The sequence below is a fragment of the Mercenaria mercenaria genome, chromosome 7 (genome assembly GCF_021730395.1).
Source record: "Mercenaria mercenaria strain notata chromosome 7, MADL_Memer_1, whole genome shotgun sequence".
NCBI lineage: Eukaryota > Metazoa > Mollusca > Bivalvia > Venerida > Veneridae > Mercenaria > Mercenaria mercenaria.
This window is the reverse complement of record NC_069367.1, coordinates 70,367,139-70,377,002: the sequence shown is the minus strand read 5'-3', so window position 1 is coordinate 70,377,002 and position 9,864 is coordinate 70,367,139. Positions and strand designations below refer to the sequence as shown.

General features: G+C 32.4%; 1 pseudogene; it reads left to right on the top strand.

The window, feature by feature from the left end:
* Window positions 1-1,562: 1,562 nt before the first annotated feature.
* On the top strand, window positions 1,563-6,337 carry LOC123555324 (C-type lectin domain family 17, member A-like; annotated as a pseudogene).
* The last annotated feature ends 3,527 nt before the right edge of the window (window positions 6,338-9,864 follow it).

Genomic DNA, 9,864 nt, shown 5'->3' with positions numbered 1-9,864 from the left:
TGCACTATCAAAAATCATAACCTTTAGTCAGTATTCTGTACTACTACATCCAATAGAGGCGATTTAATGTTGGCGACGTATGTATGATTAAGTCTTCACTTGTTTAATATCCTGCAATGTTTTGCCACTGCTTGTTCCAAGGCAGTATCCGACGATGCTCCTTTATTTGTCTTCATTTGTTTGCTTTGTCTATGTGTGTGTTTGTAGGTCGTGTGCAGGCTGCGTTTTTGGAACGTGACTTTCCCTATCCCTGGAAAAATGACGGCCATGTGTGTGTTTGTGTGTGGGGCGGTGTGGGGAGGCATAAATGTACAGTACACTTTGAAAAACATCTTGTCTGAAACAGATAGTTTAATTTCAGAATTATTTAAGCTGTTAACACCATGTCAGTTCTTTAAAAAAATATGTTCGTCGTGATATATGTTTGTTATGAGAAAAACATGTCAGCGATCATTTTGTTGAGAGAACAGACTAAGCAACGGACAATTTACCGTTTAATTTTGTACTCACTTTCGTCGGCTAGGTACATTATGCAACATTCAAGAAACATGTATTTTATTTGAGAAAAAAGACATTTATATTATCCTGTAGACATAAATAATGTTATACTTTGGTGACAATTAGTGCACCTCATATTTTCATTATCGATTTGATCGCTTAAACACCAATATCTAAGTCAGTGTCGTATTCTGTCACATGGATTTACTTCGTAATAATTCAAATGACAAAAAAAGAATGTATTTAAATTTTATTTATTTGACATACCTCTGCTGCCGTGTTTGTTTTTCAGACAGGGATTAATATATTTTACAATGCATGCCAACGCAGAGTTCGTTAAAGAGTGGTCGTCTTCACACAACGCTATCCTCCATTTACACAAACATTGCACAAGAAAACTGTCCAAATCTTAAATGAACATTTTAATATTCCCCACTGAACGTAGACAGGCAGTTTTGTTTGATTTTATTTAACTGTATTACCATGTAATCCTCCTTCGTGGCTTTTGTAAAGAAATCGAGTATTTCTAGTGTAAGAATATGATATTTTTTCACTGGTTGTAAGTGCATTATGCCCGGAACATTCGACTCGAGGACAACTGTTTTGGTGGTTACGTTACGAGGCTCTGCTCTGTTTGTTTTAAAAGTTTGAAAGTTTTGTGTTACACTGGAGACATGGCCTTTAAAGTGTTTTCACTGAATACGAAAAATTCAGAATGATTTGGTGTAGAAACATTGATCTTAAATTTAAAAATTGAACGGATATGAATTAATTCTCAGATACGCACAAAACTTATACAAGATACCTTACAAACAATGTGACTAGCAAAAGATCCACAAGCTGAATCTTATCCAAAGAATAGAGACATTCAAAGCACCAACTGCCCTCTTAATTGATTACTTTTGAACCGAACCTTAATCGTTCTGATACTTGGAATCCTTAAAATACTATTGTAACTTTAATAACAAAACAATTTAGTTCAACCTAACTTATAAAATGCACATCATTTACTTTTGGCCTAATTGTGACGAATACATACATATTCATAACATTGCTGATAAGGTATGGCTTTGTTTAAAGCTTTATTCTGTAAAAGTTCAACCATGGATTATGTAAAACTTTTGTTTCTACTTGTAACTATTTCAATTGGAACTGGTACCGGTAGGTATTTCTATTAAAATATGAACTTTGTAATATATTGCATTTTAACTGAAGTACCGGTATATTCCAGTTTGTAAAATAGAATTTCAGTTTTAGATATTATCGGTGTCAGTTTATTTCACAGCATTTTATTTCAAAGCATCAGTTAACTTCCGTATATTTTCTCAAACTGTTAAGTTAACGAAAATGATTTTGAAAAGAAACGGAAGTTAACAGAAATATTTTACATAGCTCTAGGTTGTCCAACTGGTTTTGTGACACATGGTGCTTTCTGTTATCACTTCAGCCATGATACCGAGTCCTGGCTTGGCGCAATGGTATGTATTTGAAATAAGAAATAATATTCATGTTTAGCAGAAGCTTTTGTTTTGCTTTTGCTTTTGTCGAGTTTAACGGAAGACCTCGGGTGAGTAGGACTTTGGGCATTATTATAGGCATTCTCATGTACCTTGGTAGGACCATTGACCTTCTTTAAGCCATCTGGATGGTTTATAGACATGAAACAATCTACTTTCTGAATCCACAGCGATGAGGTCCAAGCAACCTGAACGACGGCATTGCGTGTTTTAATTGATTTTGACACGGCGAATAGGTTTTACGTCCCGTTGTATAATTGAACGTGAGCAAGTGCTCCTGCTGTATACGATTACGATTCGTATGATGTCTTATATATAGTTAAAAAACACTGGTCGCCGGTAGGCTTAAGGTTAAGGCCTTGATTACCATAACAGCAGTCCAAAATTCGAAGGAAACTTATTTATTTGATCTGGATAAACAGTTCATATATGTTTGTTTTTCATTATGTGTGTTGAAATGCAAAGTTACATTATATAAGGTTTAGATAATATATCCTGGCAGAATATCTTAAGCATTATATTTTTTAATCAGATGAATTCGGTTTAACTTTCAACTTTAATTCGAATTATTTGAAATGCAATATTATACCAATATGGGATGTATATAAGACCGATTTTTTGTTTCCAAAAATAACGATTTGAGATAACAGAATGTTTATATAGGAAACTGTGCCCTTTCAATAAAAGGTCAAAACTATAATTTCTGACCCGATAATCATGACGTCAAGTTAATATAAAATAATTATGTAGTATTTAGTAATAATAGCAAATTATATAACTTATCAAACAAAATTTCATCAGAACGGTGCCTCTACGAAAGAGCATAAGTACCAGGAGCGTTTTATTTATTTACTAAAATTAAAATCCTATTTATCCGCAAAGTTTTAACGTCTTTCCGTCGGTCAAAATGTTAATGAGCGATTTATGTTGATTCTTAGAGAGTTATAATGAAACGTGGATGCCTGTACCTACACATCTATATATTGTACCCAGCGTGTAGAAACTTGTACATCAATTTATGACCTATCCTAGCCTCTAGAGCTTCTCCAGACGGGGATATTTACCTACATTTACATGTATAATATGTTCGGTGATAGGAGCTCGAACTATGTAAAACCTTACGACTTTTTGTGTGATAGTGTATCTTTGTAATGGCTGTGTATACAAATAGCATCTTTAAAGCTACTCGCCCACGGTTTGGGTGAAATTTTTCTTCTTTTTTTTTGTACATTTATTTTTTTTTTTTATTTAAATTTCATATATACAATGCAATACAGAAAGTTCAATATTCTACGCAGTTTACACTGTTGTACAAAACGAGGTTACCAACCTTATGATATGATAGAACAATATTGAAATCGGTATTGCTTACAGAATAAAGAAGAAAAGCAGTACTAGAATTAGGAAAGGAGAGTAGAAGAGTGTTAGCGTTTATGTGAATTCCTAGTCTGAGCGTTGTTAATGTGTTTCGAAACGGGTATTTATGTAGGGGTTCTCTGTTAAATATTTATATCTCTCCATTTAGCATTATGCGTAGCTAGTTTATTCTTAGTTTGTGCTATGACACTTTCAGTTTGTTTTCGTTGTTTTATTTCTGATAGGAAATTTGCAATATGTGGTTTGTGCTTGTTCAGTTTGCATTTATATAAGAAATGTTTGTTTGGGTGAAATTTTTCAACATGTTCAAGTTTGGCATAAAATGTATATATGACACTGAAAAAAATGATAAAGTGGGTGTAAAAAGTTAGATATTGGTAAAAATGCAAGACAAGTGCAAATTTTCTGCATTATTTCAACGGTTTACTACAATATTTTTGGTAATTTATAAGAATATCTTGCAAACGTCTTATGAGAATAAGTTTGCACCTCCCATCACTTTCAGAGTGCTCACTTTCTATGGACTTTTGAGAGAAATTATTTTCCGCCTAAAATGTGCGGGTTTGTCCCTTTAAAATGTATCTTTAAAACAGCTTTATGTGTATTTCAGTCAACCTATCATTACAGATGAAAGCAGGTCCTATTAAAATGGAAAATCATTTGATTCTTATTGTTTTTACAAAAAAGTAGTGTACCCTCTACCTTTACGTGTTTTGAAGAAGACTTTATACACGTGTTAATCTTTTCCTCAGATATGCAGACATAAGTTATTATTGCATGAGCATAAGGCTACATGTATCATGTGTGTCTTCTGTTAGCTCAAATATTTGATACTATTTATCCCAATAAGTTTCAGTGCGAAATGTCTTTAACAAAATGTTACAATCGCCGTCAGCAAAAAACAAAAACTGACTGTTATTGTGGTGCCACTTACAAACTTCGTAACATGCTGGGACATTCAAATTTTCAAATTCCTTTCGGTGCGATTATGAACAGTTTTACTAAAATAAGATTTGACCCATCTATTTAGACAAAACGTATGTTTGAAGTTTAGAACTTTTACAGTTGGATGCAACGCTTTCCTCTTTGATTGTGTTCGATAGAACAGGAGGACGATTCCGTTGTAGGAATTATGATTGAGCTGCTTTGGTATTTGTCCTCAGGCCTGTTTTGTCAGATCTTTATTGTTGCTTTGCTTTTTGCAAAATTGAAGAGAACACGCGTATATGGTTGTTTAGGGTTTTTTTATATTTTACACGATCACTGAAATATCTGACGTTATGTGCTCTTCAATATAACCATAAAAGACTGTTCTAATAAACATTGTACTAAAGAACTTTTTTTTCATTTTTACAGCAAGCGTGTCGTGAACTGGATAGCCAGCTTGTTGAAATCAACGACGAAATTGAAAATAATTATTTAAAAGCAGAAGCAAAATTGCTGAAGAGTAATACCATACAATTTATTCCTTCTTAACTCCTCCTTCTGAAAATTCCATTTCCTCTCGTGACTTTATTATAAACTAGACTTTGATATGTATCTTTAATATGTTGTTTAAGTTTCTATGTTCAAGTTTATGTTTATACGAAAAAAAAATTTTTGTTTAGTATTTCATGGTCTACTGTTGGCTAATTAAATTACACTGTTAGTTAAAAAGAAGAGTTAGACAATACAAAATTGCTTAGTACATAATACAAAATAAATGCTCTTAATAATCAGTTAGCTGTCGTTTTTATGAATTATAGCGTATCATTATGAATATTTATGTTTGTATTATGTAGTTACACATGTGTAATGTGTTATATGCTGTTTAAGGTAATGTTAGAATGGTGAAATGTTTGATATAATAATATTGTCTCTGCCATATTTCACTTTTGTATCATATTTAAATGGTCATTGGCATTGTATCTACATAGATGCCGATTGACAATAAAGTTGAGCTGAGTTAGTTGAGTTAAGTTAAATCAATATAATTTACTTTCTTCAAAGTATTGTTTTTGAAGAATCTTAAATGTTAATGTTTCCTATATAAAGGTTATAAAGGTACACAGCTTAAATTCATTGGAGCATTGTTATTTCAGCTGTGTTCTGGATAGCTCTATCAGATATACGCGAGGAAGGAACTTGAAGTTGGATGAACAGTCACACACCTTTAACATCGGCTGCCTTTTCAGGCTGGGAACCGGGGCAACCAAATAATTACCACTCTGACGAGAATTGCGCCGTTATACGAGACAATGGACATAAGACGTGGCAATGGAATGATTACTCGTGCCATATCAACGTGCACTACATCTGTGAGAAGTCAGATGAGTGAGTTAAACTTCAATTTACTGTACACAATGTTTGTATGTCAAGCTTAAGGAGGTAGGTTACCTTTATATTTGTATGTGCGCATGTCCAACCGGAAGCTAGCGTGACGATTTACGACGACGTTTACGACAAACTAAATGTCTTTGTATATTCATTCTTCTGAAAACAAATCATAGACCTGTCTTCGATCTGACGCTTTATGGTTTAATAATGCAGAAATAATGAATAAATTGCCGCAGAAACGCTTCAAAACAATGTTGCCTTAAAATGACGTCATTGACGTCATGACGTTACGTGTCAGTTACCGCGCAAAATTAACAGCTTTTATCTTGAAAGTACGTAATTCTGTGCATTTTCTTTATTCAAACTATTTTCAAATAACCATTATTTGCTGAAATATTTTTTATGAGTCTTTTGCTCTGAATAATAATCAATATTTTGCTTCTTTTATGTAGTTATATTGAAATGTTATGCGGAATGTAAGAAAATGGATGATGGTAACCAATGTTATTTGGAATATAGTTGGGTGAGAGGTTACTTGTTACGGCCATTTTCAAATAAAAAATCTAGCAGTTTGATTTGTAATACCTATTTTACAGGTTCCGTTGATAATTTGTTATTTATATACTAAAACTAAGATCTAAAACTGTTCACATTTCAGTAGAAAATTGTGGTTTCTTGAACTGAATTGATGTTACCATGGAAACGAAGCCCGTGACCTATGTATCTAAATGTAAAATTCAAAAGCGTTGACACTAGTCTATTTAAGAAACACAGCTTCGGCTTTTTATTTTCATTTCAACAATATCCATGAGAATAATAGTAGCATGCTGAACGATTTTTCCATGAAAAATGCCAGACGAGGGGTACTGCTGTAAGTATTCTAAGCTTAGAAATTTGTTTGAATAAATGCAGATAACACGAAAATATAACTTACGTTAGAAATAATATGTTTTAAAGCTACATCAACTAGAAAGATAATCTTATTCAATATTATTTTATAAGAAATTACGACAAAAAGCAAGATGTAAGCCATTTTAAACATCTCCGTTGCCATGGTTACTTTAAACTTTAAGAAAAATAGGGTACCATGTATAGTGCTTGGTATTTTGCTAATAATATTACCCAAATATTCCATGTTGGTCATTAACAGAATGGCACTGAAGCCGTCGAAAACCCCTATTTTTATACATAGTTGTTTAAATCTGAGAGAAAATGCGTTACCATGGAAACACGAGCCCCGCGACATATACATTTTAAGCTTATCTTAGAAAGCTAACGTGCATACTAGTAAAATTATAGATTATGTTGACTTCTACGGATATCAATGAAACTAAAATACACCGAAAAGTGTTAAATATCCGTATTTTCCTTCTTCTTTCAATATGAAATACCTTTGGATGGTCATGTTCTTCAAACCTGGATTAAAATTGAACTTGAAGGGACAGAGACAAACGAAACTGAGATTTTAGCAGTTAAAACTTCATATTACACGAAATACAAAAAGATGCTGCGGTTCAACTAATTTGAATTTACCCTTGTAACAAGGTAACCTACCTCCTTAACAATGGTTTACTGTATTATAAAAAAAACACCAATACTGCATCAATGGCAAAAATTTAAAACAACTGTTGAAAATTTTTTTTTACTTTCCTTTAAACTTAACGAGGTTCCCTTTCGTCAAATGACGGGTAAAATCTCAGATTCTTCAAATAAAAACTCACAACCTTCAACACTGTACTACCCATCGAGCTATGATTACTTCATTGAGCAGACGAATACTGACGAGGGAGAAGACGCACGTGAGTATCATCCTAAGCTGTCTAATACTAAATTCACCTGACACTAACACGTTGTAAAATCAAACTATGTTGATATGGCAGGCGAACTAGATTACATTAGCAATAGAACCTCACGACCTTTCTCCTCCTCTGTGTTATTTATTCGATGCATCGCTATAAAGCTCTTTAATACAATGAATGCTTCGCTAAAGGTGCTAGATCGTCTGACATGTAATTTGAATTTTAAGCAGGTCTGGTTACTAATTGAGAGGTCCCTGACCGAATGTCAGACATTTACACTCTTAAACTAGTAAAGAATGATTTCCCTAGACAAAAGTGTAGCAAATGTTTAATGCTTTGTCTATCAATCTTGAACATCCAATTTTAAACTGTTTAATGCAATACTACTTTATTTGGACATTTGGAATAACCCTTTTTTAAATCATAAAAATGTCGGTCAGACACATTTTCATTCGATCATACATTAGTAGTCTGCATTGCAATTTTGCAAAGCCTGTATTTGAAAAGAGGCTAATGTTATTGTTGTTTACAAGGATAACATATCACTTTCTTTGCTCTCCTGGTTCCGAAATTATCTTCCAGTTGACGTCATACGGGTCAAACCAAAATGTGTATTTTCCCATCCATAACCAAAATGTGCATTTTCCCATCAATGTAAATGAGTTCAAACATGTGTAAACGGTGCATACATGTACAAAGTTTGTAAAGGGAATTTTACATCATATGTTTTATGACTTTTTAGCTAGAAACATTGATAGTTTGCATTACTTAATCTTATCACGAAATAAACATATATATTGTTCAAAAAGTCTGCTACAACTGTCTTTTAAAATCTTCTTTGAGTTTCATGAAACATTTGTTGTTTTTTTTGTGTGTTTTTTTTAAATGACACACCACACGATTAGTATGTAAAAATACCTCGGCAAAATTGGGTATTTAAATATTTACATTTTTTCAAGTTTGCTCAACTTTGGCATTTTTCGATACATCTTGGAAAAATGACAGTGAGATACTCTGATCAATAATCCACAAAATACTTTAGCATATGTAAGGAGCATTTAATTTTAAGAGCTAAGAACCAATATTGTCAAGACCCGTAGATTATTTTGAACTTTCATTATGGTCATTACTGGGAAGTTTAGAGCTAGTTAAAACATAGTTTTCCAAGTTTTCTATACTTAAATTAAGAATTCTACAACAGTAGAAAAGTTACATAAATATCGCTTTATCCATTTCATTCGTGACAACGCCATCATCGACTTTAGTCTTTTTATATATCCTAAATGTTCTTGTGTGTATTAAATTTCTGAAAAAAAAATCCAAATGGTTTCAATGTCATCATGCAATTTATCCATTTCTTTTCATACATGTATTTTCTTTGGTTTTGTTTTTGATGGAACTTCCTTCTTTTTCTTTTGTAGGTTCATCAATTACTTTTCCAATCTCAATGATAAAGATTAGTCTGACCATGCTTTATTTAAATATGAATTACCTTATATCATTAATTTTTGTTCTCCGTTGTATATGTTATATCGAAAAAATAGAATACATATATTTTCATTTAGTTTTTGATGCTGGCTGTTTGTGTACTTGACGGAATATATAAATAATTAAGATCTCAGTAGCTATACATTCTGAAGTGTCAGTTTCAAATATTTAGTGTTTTATAGTTCAAATATCTGTCTTGTACCTTTAACCCTATTAGGTTGTCTTATAACCATCATTACATCTACACGAACATATATCTATTGCTGAATTACAAGAAGAATATATGATTATTGCTGAGTCACAATTTGCTGAGTCACAAAATAAACCTGTATTTATTGCTGAATTACAAGCAAAAGTATAATTATTTTTCTGTCACAAGTTGAACGTATCTGTTTTGGTGAATCACAAGATGAACATATATTTATTGTTGAGTCACGTGATGGCCATATATGTTTTGCTGAACTACAATATGAATATGTATTTACTTCATCTTAAAGTCCTGGATCATATGACAAATTATTTTTTGTGTAGTGCGTGCACAAGACCTAGCATAAGTGTTAAATAAGACGGCTTTGCTTGTGTTAAAACATTGTAATGTTAGCTTTGCGTAAAAATATTCAGTACATATGTACTAGTGACAGAATACTTTTTTCATCATAGGATGATTCATATCTAATTTCAGTGCTTTCTGCAGTTGATAACTGTTAAAATGTTTGTAATATAGTCATGTTCTTTATTGCAGTCATGTTGAGGTGATCGGCTGATTGGTCATAAGATGTTATTTGTATTGAAATCAATAAATAGATATTGTAACACGAGTAACTTTGTCGTGTTATATACTTGCCAAAAGATGTTCAGACGATTTTTAG